The sequence below is a fragment of the Triticum aestivum genome, chromosome 3B (genome assembly GCF_018294505.1).
Source record: "Triticum aestivum cultivar Chinese Spring chromosome 3B, IWGSC CS RefSeq v2.1, whole genome shotgun sequence".
Taxonomy (NCBI): domain Eukaryota; kingdom Viridiplantae; phylum Streptophyta; class Magnoliopsida; order Poales; family Poaceae; genus Triticum; species Triticum aestivum.
In genome coordinates, this window is record NC_057801.1 from 242,870,748 (window position 1) to 242,883,899 (window position 13,152).

Consider the following 13,152-nt stretch of genomic DNA (forward strand, 5'->3'; position numbering starts at 1 on the left):
TTTTTTTCTATTTCTGCAATTTGTTTTTGATTTGTTTTAATATCAAATCATTTTATAAAATCCTGGAAATAATTATGGGTGCTTTCTGAATTATTCCAGTGACCCTTATCAATTTCCAACATTTATTTGAGCATTTAAATTATTTATAATATTTAAATGCCCAAAGTCAAATACAATATGATTTAATTCAGTGACCAAATATGCCCTGCAAAAATATAAACCATTTTTGGTAGATGCTTCCACCTCAAACCAGAAATGTTGAACATTTTTAGAGGACATTTTGAGTTCAATGAAAAGGGTTTTATTTTGACCCTAGTTGAATTCATTTGGTGTTAGGGCTTAGTCCATCCCCATCTCAGGTTTAATGAAATTTAAACATGATGTAACACCCTAATGCATGCACTAGACATTGTCAGAACTAGGGATGTGACAACTCACCCCCACTAAACAAGAATCTCGTCTCGAGATTCAAGAGTAGGGTAAGGTGAAGGGGTAACGCAGACTAGTATAATCTTCACGATCCAGGGTGCACTTCAATTGAACGTTGATTCGATCACCATCATTGTCTTGAAGTCTTGCTCTGAGAAATCCTGTCAACATGACATGGAGGGAAGAAGGAGACTTTAGAAGGGTCGATCTTCTTGAAGATCGAACAACTCACGGAATGAGACATAACAATATCTCTCGAGCTGAGAGACGAAGCACACCTCTAGAGGGATGGAGTGGAACAGATGACGAAGGTTCGCTAGGTAGACAACAATTTCATACCTAAGAAGGTGGCAAACGATTGTCAACGTAGCGAGGAGTTGATTTGCCATGATACCGCGACGAAACATCCTGAAGGAGGGTGATTCGTAGATTATCCCCTTAAGTGGCAAAAAGAATTACTTTTGATTCAGAGATCATTGAAACTCTTCATACCAGCATAAGGCAATTCACAACGATCGTTTGGAGGAAGTCGGTAGAATGGCATACTCGGACTTGGATGATGTGGATTACCTTGTTGAAGACAACGTAACGGATGAATTTGCTTATCACCGGAAATGGAAGGGACCCATGGTAGAATGGCACAATGGCGGTGCAAGCTGGGAACAAAATGCAAATGCTGGGAATGATTCTAGTAACTGGGAAAGAACTCAACACTAGAGAGTTAATTCATTGTTTGAATAGGTCATAGCATTGTCGAGGGAACTGAGTGCAAACCCAGTTAGTGCCGATGATAACACGTAGCGCTTGTGCGTGCTCTCAAGAACTTGAGCATTTCCACAATCATCAAGGTTTTATCAACAACCGTGTCGAAGATCCTGGCAACACAACTTACTACCATGATGAATGGTGATGGATGATGCAGATGCAAAGGAAGATAACACTTTCTCAGATTTCACCCTAGCGAGGCCAAGGAAACAAAATCTGGATGATCGACCGAGAGACATTTAGCACTCCGCTTCTAATGTTCTCCTTGACGTGCTAGTGTAACCCATTCTTAGATATGGTTTGCTAACTAGAACATCAAGTAAAGGTCGGACTTCGGGAGCAATAGAATCCATAAGGAACAGTTACGGAGGTAAATCCTACGAAATCCTTATGGGGAGGTGGCCAACTTCCTCAACCAAGATACTACAGTAATAGGTCTTCCGGCTGGGTGTGTTGGCCACGACATCCACTTTACCGGTTATCGAGGGACCAATATTATAGTTTTTGGGAAATGTTCCAACCATCATATCTGCCTGAGACTCAGATCTGATTGGTGTCAGGATATTCCAGACTCATCGAGTCTAGGAAGAAAAATGAAAGTTTGCAACACAACTCAACGAGATGACGTTGCGAGATTCTCGGGAAATGAACTACGATAGCAAGCTCCAAAACATGAGCTGGTTCTGCTACAAACATGTGAACACGTTGTCCCAGACAAGCATGCCCACATGGTAGTCTTACAATAAAACACTACCGAGTTCTGGTTGGGAGCCATCATCGAGGATATCGAAGTTCTTTCATAAGTCCGGATTAGCTCTTATGAAGATACTCCTTCTCCTTGAACAAATCAGTCGGTGGCTTGATGTGCTAGGATACACATATGGAATGAAGATGATCAGTCTATCAAACCACAGAATACTTCGCACGTGCATAACTGACTTGGGATGGTTCCAGAGGAGGCAAAAACAAACCTTCTCGAGTTCACGACGGCAACTTACATCAAAATGCACGTGAATCAAGGAAGTCACTCCTTTCATCCAAACATATACTTCATGAACGGGGCATGAAGAAAATGCTTTCAAAAGTTTCCAACACTAACTTAATGTTCAACAACATCATGGAGGAGATAAGAATGTTGTTAATGGGCTCAACAACAACTCATCGGAATTTCCATATCACTGGACTTCCACCATCGTGTGAACATGGTGATAGCATTGATCAGACCCAAAAGGTATAATGGTGTATGCTCGAGGGATCAACCATGAGTAAGACAACATTACGAACATCGTTGGTTCTGATTTGATTTGACGATAGCCCACACTCAAATCAAAGGATTGACGAGACGATAGGTCCAGCAACTGATCACAAGGACCAATCGATGAAGATATCATCTTTCTTCAACACACACTACACAAGAATATCCCTTTGGAACGAACTAAGTCAGGCAAGCTTTTATCTTCCAACTCTCCAAGTTGTCGTTTAGCTTAACCAACTAGCTCAGGGATATTTAACACCGATTCTTGGAGAGAAGGTGGTTCACAAGAAACCAACTTGATCACGAACTCAACATAGCGGTCAGGTGACAACCCGGTAATACTTCCGAGAAGATATTCGGAAAATCACGAACCACCGATATGTTACTAAGCTCGAGAACAATCTCGCTTTTGAGGGCAAGACGATATGATCAAATGAGTGAGGACTTGACAAAATCCTAACTCATCAATCAAAGAGTGCACCAGGAAATAAGGACTAGGTAGCACGATCAGTCTTAGAAGGATGATTCGAAAACCAACATACTAAGAATGAAATTATTATCCTTTAACTACCAAGCAACAAGGTTGCTAGGATTATTGAATTCACACATCACGATTCACTTGTCAGCATTTCGGTTACAATAATACAGGAACCGAGGAATGAACAATGATAGCAAGAAGTATCACTGTACCAAGAGTGCATAGGGTGGTGTGCAATTCCTATAACAATCTCGATATAAAATATGTAATACTCCAAGGTAGAGCAGAACCAAAAGCTGGATTGGCATTTGATCTGCGGAATACAACTACTTTGACCCAATCCTAGATATGGAAGAGGTACTGGAGTTTGTTTCTCCTAGTCGTTCTACGATAGAATGGCTTGACGGACCACAGGAGTAATAGGCATCGATAAACGAACGCACGCATACTCTTGACTATCAATTGATAGACGAGGGTCAGAATGCAACTAAAGAGAGACAACTCAAAGGAACTTATGATTTTCTGAGTTGTGGATGCATGGTTTAGCATGTCGAACGAATTCCACATGTTTCTTCCGGATAACCCATGCAGAAAAGTAGAACTGGCAGAGTTACAATGTAGAATCGAGAACCCATCGAGAGCACTCTGATTGTGATCTTTCGATCAGCGAGGAACATCTGCCATAAGCGGTTCATAGTATTTGGAAGAAAGGAATACCACGAACATCGAGGACTATCGCAAAGGTTACTAATATCCTAAAGGAACTAGCAAACACTATCAACATGAAAAAGTAGGGTGGATCTCGGGTTCAAAAACCCAGGAACAGAATGCCTACTAACTAATAACTTCACGGGATGCTTTCGAGAATAAAAGTCAGAATCACCACACTGGGATCACAAAACATTGCTAGATTACTAGGTGACTCCCTAAACACCTAGGGCCATAATAGTAACTCCAACATAAAGTCAAGGCAATAGAATACCTCAACTCAACAATTAGTGTGATTGATCTGACCAAAGGCACATCGGAAACAGGAGGAAGGGATCTGCAAATGCATCAGACTGTTTGGAAACCTGGGATGACTCGGACAGCATAACGGTTGTAAATGTTCAGAAAAGATTTGAGACATTCACAAAAATGGTGGCATAACCACTCAGAAGCACAATATCAAGGTTTCGAGATCAACAATTAACATACGGGAGTAGTAGGAACTGAACTGAGACTTAAGTCCAACAATCTTATAAGTCTACGGATTAGTAACACGTGATCCTGATAGAAAGAAGAGATAGCCTAGTTCTTAATCCCCGCAGGAAAGATAAGATGACTCAGATCAGAAGGGCATGAGGTATAAGGAGTAAAAAGAGCCTTACGTTCCATCCCACAATCAATTCCCTTATATAACTAAAGAATTTCTAGACTCAACTTCGACCAGTTTGGCTTGGTAATCCTACAGGCAGTCAAGCTCTGATACCAACGCTGTCAGGACCCCGACTCGATGTCACATCGATCTAGCCGGTAACACCTCATATCACTTTGCGGCCTCACGCACGGTATCCCCACGGGTGTCGCCTTACCTTTGCCCGGGACCGTTTGCGCCTTTTGGCTCACGTATATGATAGTGTCGCTAGCATCCATATGATAAGGAGCCCGGGCTGACATGGCTAGTCGTAAACCCAAAGTGGCACAGACTTACAGGGACAGGCATTCATGACCCAGCTTCGAACGTGTCGGTCACCAGCAAGTGGGTCCGGGCTGTAGCACTGGGCTAGCAGGACTCCGGTAAACCGGGCTGTAGCGGGCTAACAGGACTCCGGTACTCAAAGCGTGACATTTCCCTGAAGGGACAGACACAGGAACGAAGAAGGACACATGCCGGCCAGCCTAAGTGTTCCAGAGCAGTAGCAAGCTACCATGGCTCAGCGGTAACACTAGGAGACATTTCCCGGTAAGAGAGGCTACTAAAGATAAACAACTAGATAGTCAGATCCCACACATACCAAGCATTTCAATAACATACACACAATATGCTCGATATGTGCAATACAACATGGCATCACAAAATGACTCTACGACTCAAGTAGTTTATTCAATAGGCTCCGAGGAGCGAGACATTACAAACATGGGTCTCATGACCCAACAATCAGAGCATACAAGTCAAAGCACAAGCGGAAGCTATCATGTCTGAGTACAGACATCTACAAATGAAAAAGGCTGAGAAGCCCGACTATCTATCAGATCCTGCCGGGGCACAAGATCGTAGCTGAGGTAACAAGCTAAACGTCGAAGTCCACATGGAACTACTAGCGAGACCGAAGTCTCTCTGCAAAAACATAAAATAGGCAAACGTGAGTACAAATGTACCCAGCAAGACTTACATCAGAACTAACTACATATGCATCATTATCAACAAAGGGGTGGTGGGGTTTAACTGCAGCAAGCCAGCTTTGACTCGGTGGCTATCCTAAACTACGACTGCGAGTAACTCTTTTGAGGTGGCGCACACGAGTCCACATATTCACCATATCAATACACCACTATGGATCCGCTCCCGTCTCCCTACGAGAACGCCATCCATAGCACTCACGCTTATCTTGCGTATTTTAGAGTATCCACTTTCACTTGTCTATGAACTGATATAAGCAACCCAGAAGTCCTTTTCCGCGGACACGGCTATTCGAATAGATGATGTTAACCCTGCAGGGGTATACTTCTTCACACACGCTCTCACCACTTACCGCCGTTGTTGTCTAGCTTAACCAACTAGCTCCGGGATATCCATCACAGATTCTTGGAGAAAGGGTGGTTCACAAGAACCCGACTTGATCACGAGCTCAACATAGCAGTCAGGTGACAACCTGGTAATACTTCCAAGAAGATATTCGGAAAATCACGAACCACCGGTATGTTACTAAGCTTGAGAACAATCTCGCTTTTGAGGGCAAGACGATATGATCAAATGAGTGAGGACTTGACAAGATCCTAACTCATCAATCGAAGGGTGCACCGAAATAAGGACTAGGTAGCACGATCAGTCTTAGAAGGATGATTCAAAAACCAACACGCTAAGAATGAAATTATTGTCCCTTAACTACCAAGCAACGAGGTTGCTGGGAGTATTGATTTCACACATCACAATTCATTTGTCGGTATTCCGGTTGCATCAACACGATGGCCGAGGAATGACTAATGATGGTGAGAAGTATTACTACGTCAAAATTCATGAAAGTTGGTGCAGTTCTCATGACAATTCTGACATAAAGGGGGTAATACTCCAAGGTAGAACAGAACCAAAAGCTGGATTGGCATTTGATCTGCGGAATACAACTACTTTGACCCAATCCTAGATATGGATGAGGTACTGGAGTTTGTTTCTCCTATTCATTCTAAAATAGAATGGCTTGGCGGACCACAAGGGTAATAGGCATCGACGAACGAATGCACGCATACTCTTGACTATCAATTGATAGGCGAGGGTCGGAAACAACTAAGATGGGTCAACTCAAAAGAACATATGATTTTCTGAGTTGTGGATGCATGGATTAGCATGTCGAACGAAGTTCAACATATTTTTTCCGGATAACCCATGCAGAAAGGTAGAACTGGCAGAGCCACAATATATAATGGAGAACTCATCAAGAATAATCCTGTTGTGATATTTCAGTTCAACGAGGAACTTCTGCCATAAGTAGTTCATGGTATTTGGAAGAAGAAGATACCACGGACTTCAAGGACTATCGCAAAGGTTACTAATATCCTAAAGGCACTAGCAATTACTATCAACATGAAGTAGGTAGAGTGAATCTCGGGTTCAAGAACCCAGGAACAGAATACCTATTACTAAGTAGCATCACGGGATGCTTTCGAGAATGATGGCCAGAATCATCACACTGGGAACACAAATCATGGCTAAATTACTAGATGATCCCCTAAGACACCTAGGGTCATAATAATATCTCCAACATATATGTCAAGGTAACGAAGTACCTCAACTCACTGATTAGTGTGGTTAATCTGGCCCATGGGAACATTGAAACGGGAAGAAAGGATTTGCAATTGCATCAGACTACTTAGAAACCTGGGATGACTCGGACAGCATAACGGCTGTAAATGCTCAGAAAAGATTTGAGACATTCACAAAAATGGTGGCATAACCACTCAGAAGCACAATATCAAGGTTTCGAGATCAACAATTAACATACGGGAGTAGTAGGAACTGAACTGAGACTTAAGTCCAACAATCTTATAAGTCTACGGATTAGTAACACGTGATCCTGATAGAAAGAAGAGATAGCCTAGTTCTTAATCCCCGCAGGAAAGATAAGATGACTCAGATCAGAAGGGCATGAGGTATAAGGAGTAAAAAGAGCCTTACGTTCCATCCCACAATCAATTCCCTTATATAACTAAAGAATTTCTAGACTCAACTTCGACCAGTTTGGCTTGGTAATCCTACAGGCAGTCAAGCTCTGATACCAACGCTGTCAGGACCCTGACTCGATGTCACATCGATCTAGCCGGTAACACCTCATATCACTTTGCGGCCTCACGCACGGTATCCCCACGGGTGTCGCCTTACCTTTGCCCGGGACCGTTTGCGCCTTTTGGCTCACGTATATGATAGTGTCGCTAGCATCCATATGATAAGGAGCCCGGGCTGACATGACTAGTCGTAAACCCAAAGTGGCACAGACTTACAGGGACAGGCATCCATGACCCAGCTTCGAACGTGTCGGTCATCAGCAAGTGGGTCCGGGCTGTAGCACTGGGCTAGCAGGACTCCGGTAAACCGGGCTGTAGCGGGCTAACAGGACTCCGGTACTCAAAGCGTGACATTTCCCCGAAGGGACAGACACAGGAACGAAGAAGGACACATGCCGGCCAGCCTAAGTGTTCCGGAGCAGTAGCAAGCTACCATGGCTCGGTGGAAACACTAGGAGACATTTCCTGGTAAGAGAGGCTACTAAAGATAAACAACTAGATAGTCAGATCCCACACATACCAAGCATTTCAATATCATACACACAATATGCTCGATATGTGCAATACAACATGGCATCACAAAATGACTCTACGACTCAAGTAGTTATTCAATAGGCTCCGGGGAGCGAGATATTACAAACATGGGTCTCATGACCCAACATTCAGAGCATACAAATCAAAGCACAAGCGGAAGCTATCATGTCTGGGTACAGACATCTATAAATGAAAAAGGCTGAGAAGCCTGACTATCTATCAGATCCTGCCGAGGGCACAAGATCGTAGCTGAGGTATCAAGCTAAACGTCGAAGTCCACGTGGAACTGCTAGTGAGACTAAAGTCTCTCTGCAAAAACATAAAATAGGCAAACGTGAGTACAAATGTACCCAGCAAGACTTACATCAGAACTAACTACATATGCATCATTTTCAACAAGGGGATGGTGGAGTTTGACTGCAGCAAGCCAGCTCTGACTCAGTGGCTATCCTGAACTACGACTGCAATGTAACTCTTTTGAGGTGGCGCACACGAGTCCACATATTCACCAACCAATACACCACTATGGATCCGCTCCCGTCTCCCTACGAGAACGCCATCCATAGCACTCACGCTTATCTTGCGTATTTTAAAGTATCCACTTTCACTTGTCTATGAACTGATATAAGCAACCCAGAAGTCCTTTTCCGCGGACACGGCTATTCGAATAGATGATGTTAACCCTACAGGGGTGTACTTCTTCATACATGTTTCCACCACTTAGCGTCTGCACACGACATGTGCTCGGCAGACTTCAAGCGAAAGCCGACGTGGGTGTAGACCACGACCTACCTAAACACTCAAGTCTCTAGTCCAGGTTTATCACCTATTCGGGTTCCATCCATGAGGAGATCCGGCCGGAGTTTCGCTCACAGCCCCAAACGATGTGAACAGGGTTCCCGAGATACCAAACGGGCATCCGGTACACCGTGCCACGTACCTACCGCATCACAGCCCACCCCTTCGGTCAGCGCTGTCCACGGCCTCCAGTAAGCTACAAACACCAGAAACTATTTGCAACTCCTAGACAGAGAGCTAGGGTGAATAAGAAGTCGAGCGGGGTCATATTTCAGGGCCCAATGTATGGTAGTAACTGAATCATGGATCACAAACACAGAACTCAGTTCCTGAGGACGGCTGCAATGAGACAACCCACCATGTACTCCTACATGGCCTCTCACCGCTACCTTTACCAAATCGTGTTCACACACTTAGCTCACACACAGTAGGATATGTTCACACGCCTCTGATTCATCCCCGATGAATCAGACCTGACTCAACTCTAAGCAGTAGCAGGCATGACAAACAAGCATGAATGAGTAGGCATAACAGGGCTCAAACAACTCCTACTCATACTAGTGGGTTTCATCTATTTACTGTGGAATGACAGGTCATGCAAAGGATAAAGGGGTTCAGCTACCGCAGCAAGTAACAGATGAATCGGTGTTGTCCTAATGCAGTAAAAGAGAGCAGGAGCGAGAGGGTAGGATTGTATCGGAATGAACAAGGGGGTTTTGCTTGCCTGGCACTTCTGAAGATAACATTGAGTCTTCATCAGTGTCAACGATCACATCGTCGGTATCGCGTCTATCGAGAGGGGACAAATACCGGCAACACAGAGAAAACAATCAATGCAATGCACAATATGATGCATGATCATGACATGGCAAAATGAATGTGTTTTGAGCTAATGCAACTAGCAACAGATTAAATGAAGTTGGTTTGAATACAAGATTCAAATTCAAACTCCATATGTGATTATTTAAATGCCCTTTATATGATTTGTGCTAAACAGCACCTATAAGTTGTTCTAACATGCATGAAAATGGTACAGATGGATTCCTTGAATTTTTCTGATAATTTTTCATATATAATTCATTTAATTTGGAGTTACGGTTAATTTTCTATGAATTATTGAAGTTTTAGGCATTTTCTGGAATTTTCTGATTATTTAGAATTAAAATAATTCCAGAAAATGAATTATGGCGTCAGCATGACATCACCTTGACGCCAGCAGGTCAACAGGGCGCCCCCAGGTCAAACCTAACCTGTGGGACCCATATGTCAGCGTCACAGGTTAACAGGGGGGTTTATTTAGTTTAATTAAAAAGGTTAGGGGGGTCGGGCCCACTGGTCAGCGTCAGGGGGGGGGTTATTTTAGTTTAATTAAGGATTAGGACAAAAGGGCCCACATGTCATTGTCCGCAGGGGGGTTATTTAATTAAACTAAACTAACTAATTAACAGGGGGCTGGCCCCACCTGTCATCGACCCAGGGGGGGTTACGCCGTGGTCAAGTGGTCAACCCCACCGGCGGCTTGACGCCGGCGAGTCCAGCCGCGGTGGCGAGCCTCGGGTTTTGCCCACAGGGCTCAGTTTGGCGCGCGGAGCACAGCTTCGGGATGCGGACGCTCGTCCGCATCCAACTGTGGTGGTGGCGCGGCCGGGGAGTGGCCGGAGTGGTGCCGGCGACGAGCTCGGCGGCGGCCAAAGCTCGGGTGCAAGTGGGGATGGGGCTGCGATGCGCAAACGAGCGCGGCGAGGTTTCACGGAGGCTCTACGCGATGCGGGGAGCGCGTTGGGCGCATGCCCGGGACCAAATGGTCACCGGAGCTACGCCGACGTTGAGCTTAGGCGGCGGCGCGTTTCGGCCATAAAGGGGGCGACGGCTACGGCGATCAAATGAAGCGGGGAAGAGGGGGAAAGGGTGGAGGAGCTCACAGCGATCACGAAGAGGGGCTCGGCTTGCTCGGGGACGGCCGGAGTTCCACGAATTTGGGCGACGGCGACCGGCGGGTCTGAGGTAGGAGATGAGCTCGGGGAGGATGTTCGGGGCTTCTGGAGGGGCGTGGCTCGGTGGAAGAGGAGGAGGGGGTCGAGGCGAAGCTCGAGGGCGTGTCAGAGAGGCTGCGGGATGGCTGCGGCCGCGGTAGCGGCGTCGGCGGCGACGAGCTCCACTCGGTCGCGGGAGGGAGAGGGAGCAGAGGAGAGGTTGGGGACGAGAGAGTGAGCGACGGGTTCCAGGAGGGGTGCGTGGCGTCGCTAGAGAGGCCGGGGGGGAAGCAGGAGGTGGCCGGAAGCAGGAGGTGGCCGGGGCGCGTCGCCGCGCGCGCCGGGCGCGTGCCCGTCCTCCTGGCAGAGGAGGAAGGCGACAGGGGAGGCGCTGGTGGGCTGGGCCGGCCAGGGGGGGGGAGCTGGGCCGGCTCGTGGCGCCAGGTAAGCTGGGCTTCTCTCTCTCTTTTTTTCTATTTACTGTTCTGTTTTATTTTTTTTTCTATTTCTGCAATTTGTTTTTGATTTGTTTTAATATCAAATCATTTTATAAAATCCTGGAAATAATTATGGGTGCTTTCTGAATTATTCCAGTGACCCTTATCAATTTCCAACATTTATTTGAGCATTTAAATTATTTATAATATTTAAATGCCCAAAGTCAAATACAATATGATTTAATTCAGTGACCAAATATGCCCTGCAAAAATATAAACCCTTTTTGGTAGATGCTTCCACCTCAAACCAGAAATGTTGAACATTTTTAGAGGACATTTTGAGTTCAATGAAAAGGCTTTTATTTTGACCCTAGTTGAATTCATTTGGTGTTAGGGCTTAGTCCATCCCCATCTCAGGTTTAATGAAATTTAAACATGATGTAACACCCTAATGCATGCACTAGACATTGTCAGAACTAGGGATGTGACACTGCAGTTCAGTCCACCGATATGGCCCTTTTACACATATACCCATGCATATGTAGTGTAGCTCCTTGCTTGCGAGTACTTTGGATGAGTACTCACGGTTGCTTTCCCCCCCTTTTCCCCCTTTCCTATCTTCCTGGTTGTCGCAACCAGATGTTGGAGCCCTGGAGCCAGACGCCACCGTCGACGATGATTCCTACTACACCGGAGGTGCCAACTACTATGTGCAGCCCGCTGACGACGACCAGGAGTAGTTAGGAGGATCCCAGGCAGGAGGCCTGCGCCTCTTTCGATCTGTATCCCAGTTTGTGCTAGCCATCTTATGGCAACTTGTTTAGCTTATGGCTGTACTCAGATATTGTTGCTTCCGCTGACTCGTCTATGATCGAGCACTTGTATTCGAGCCCTCGAGGCCCCTGGCTTGTATTATGATGCTTGTATGACTTATTTTATTTATAGAGTTGTGTTGTGATATCTTCCCGTGAGTCCCTGATCTTGATCGTACACATTTGCGTGTATGATTAGTGTACGATTGAATCGGGGGCGTCACATCTTACTGACACGGTTGTACACCAAGGTGTTTACAAAAGCAGAAGAACATTACTGCTTAGATCATATGGATCACAAGGAAGGTTAAACAAATTAATGGAAAGGAAAATGTGTTTAAACACATATTTCAGGGGTATATCCTTCCCAAGGATAGGTAGAGCATGATATCCAAGACAGGATATAAAGTAGAAAACTCTTTAGGTAAGGGGAGAGAAATTTCATGACATTACCCATACAACGGTGTTTGGATAATTGAGCAAGAAAACATTTAGCATTGGGCTTCAAATGGTCTTCAAGCCAAGGTCGGACTTTGGATACTCAATGGATGCATCAGGAATAACTTGTAGAATAAGTCTTACAATTTCCTCATGGAAGAATGGATAGCCTTGCTAACAAGGAAGAACTTAACAATGGGTCCTCCGGCCAGGTGTGCTAGGTATGACATCACCTTACCAGGATATATAAATACCAATGTTATAACTTTTGAAAATATGTTCCAACCATCATATCTGACAGAGATTCAGATCCGATTGGTGTCAAAATCCTCAGACTCGGGATGCCTGAGAAGAAAAGGTACAACACAAATTGACGAGATGACATTGTAAAATTCTCGGGAAATGAACTATGGAAGCGAGTTCCGAAACAAGAGTACATCAGTAAACCAAGGCGAGGATGAGGGGGTGGCTGATGGACTCAGCGACAATTCCTCGAGATTTCCAAAAAGATGGACTTCCACAATCATGTGAACAAGGAGATAACATTTGTCAGATCAAATGATATTAATGATGTATGCCTGAGGAAAACATACGCAAGTAAACATTGGTTGAAAGGTGCACCTGAAAGATGGGCTTAGGTAGCATGATCAATGTTAGAAGGGTGATTCGATATCTAATACACAAAGAATGTGACTAACATTCATTAACTTACAAGCAATAGGATTGCTAGAAGTTTTGAATTGTTCACATCACA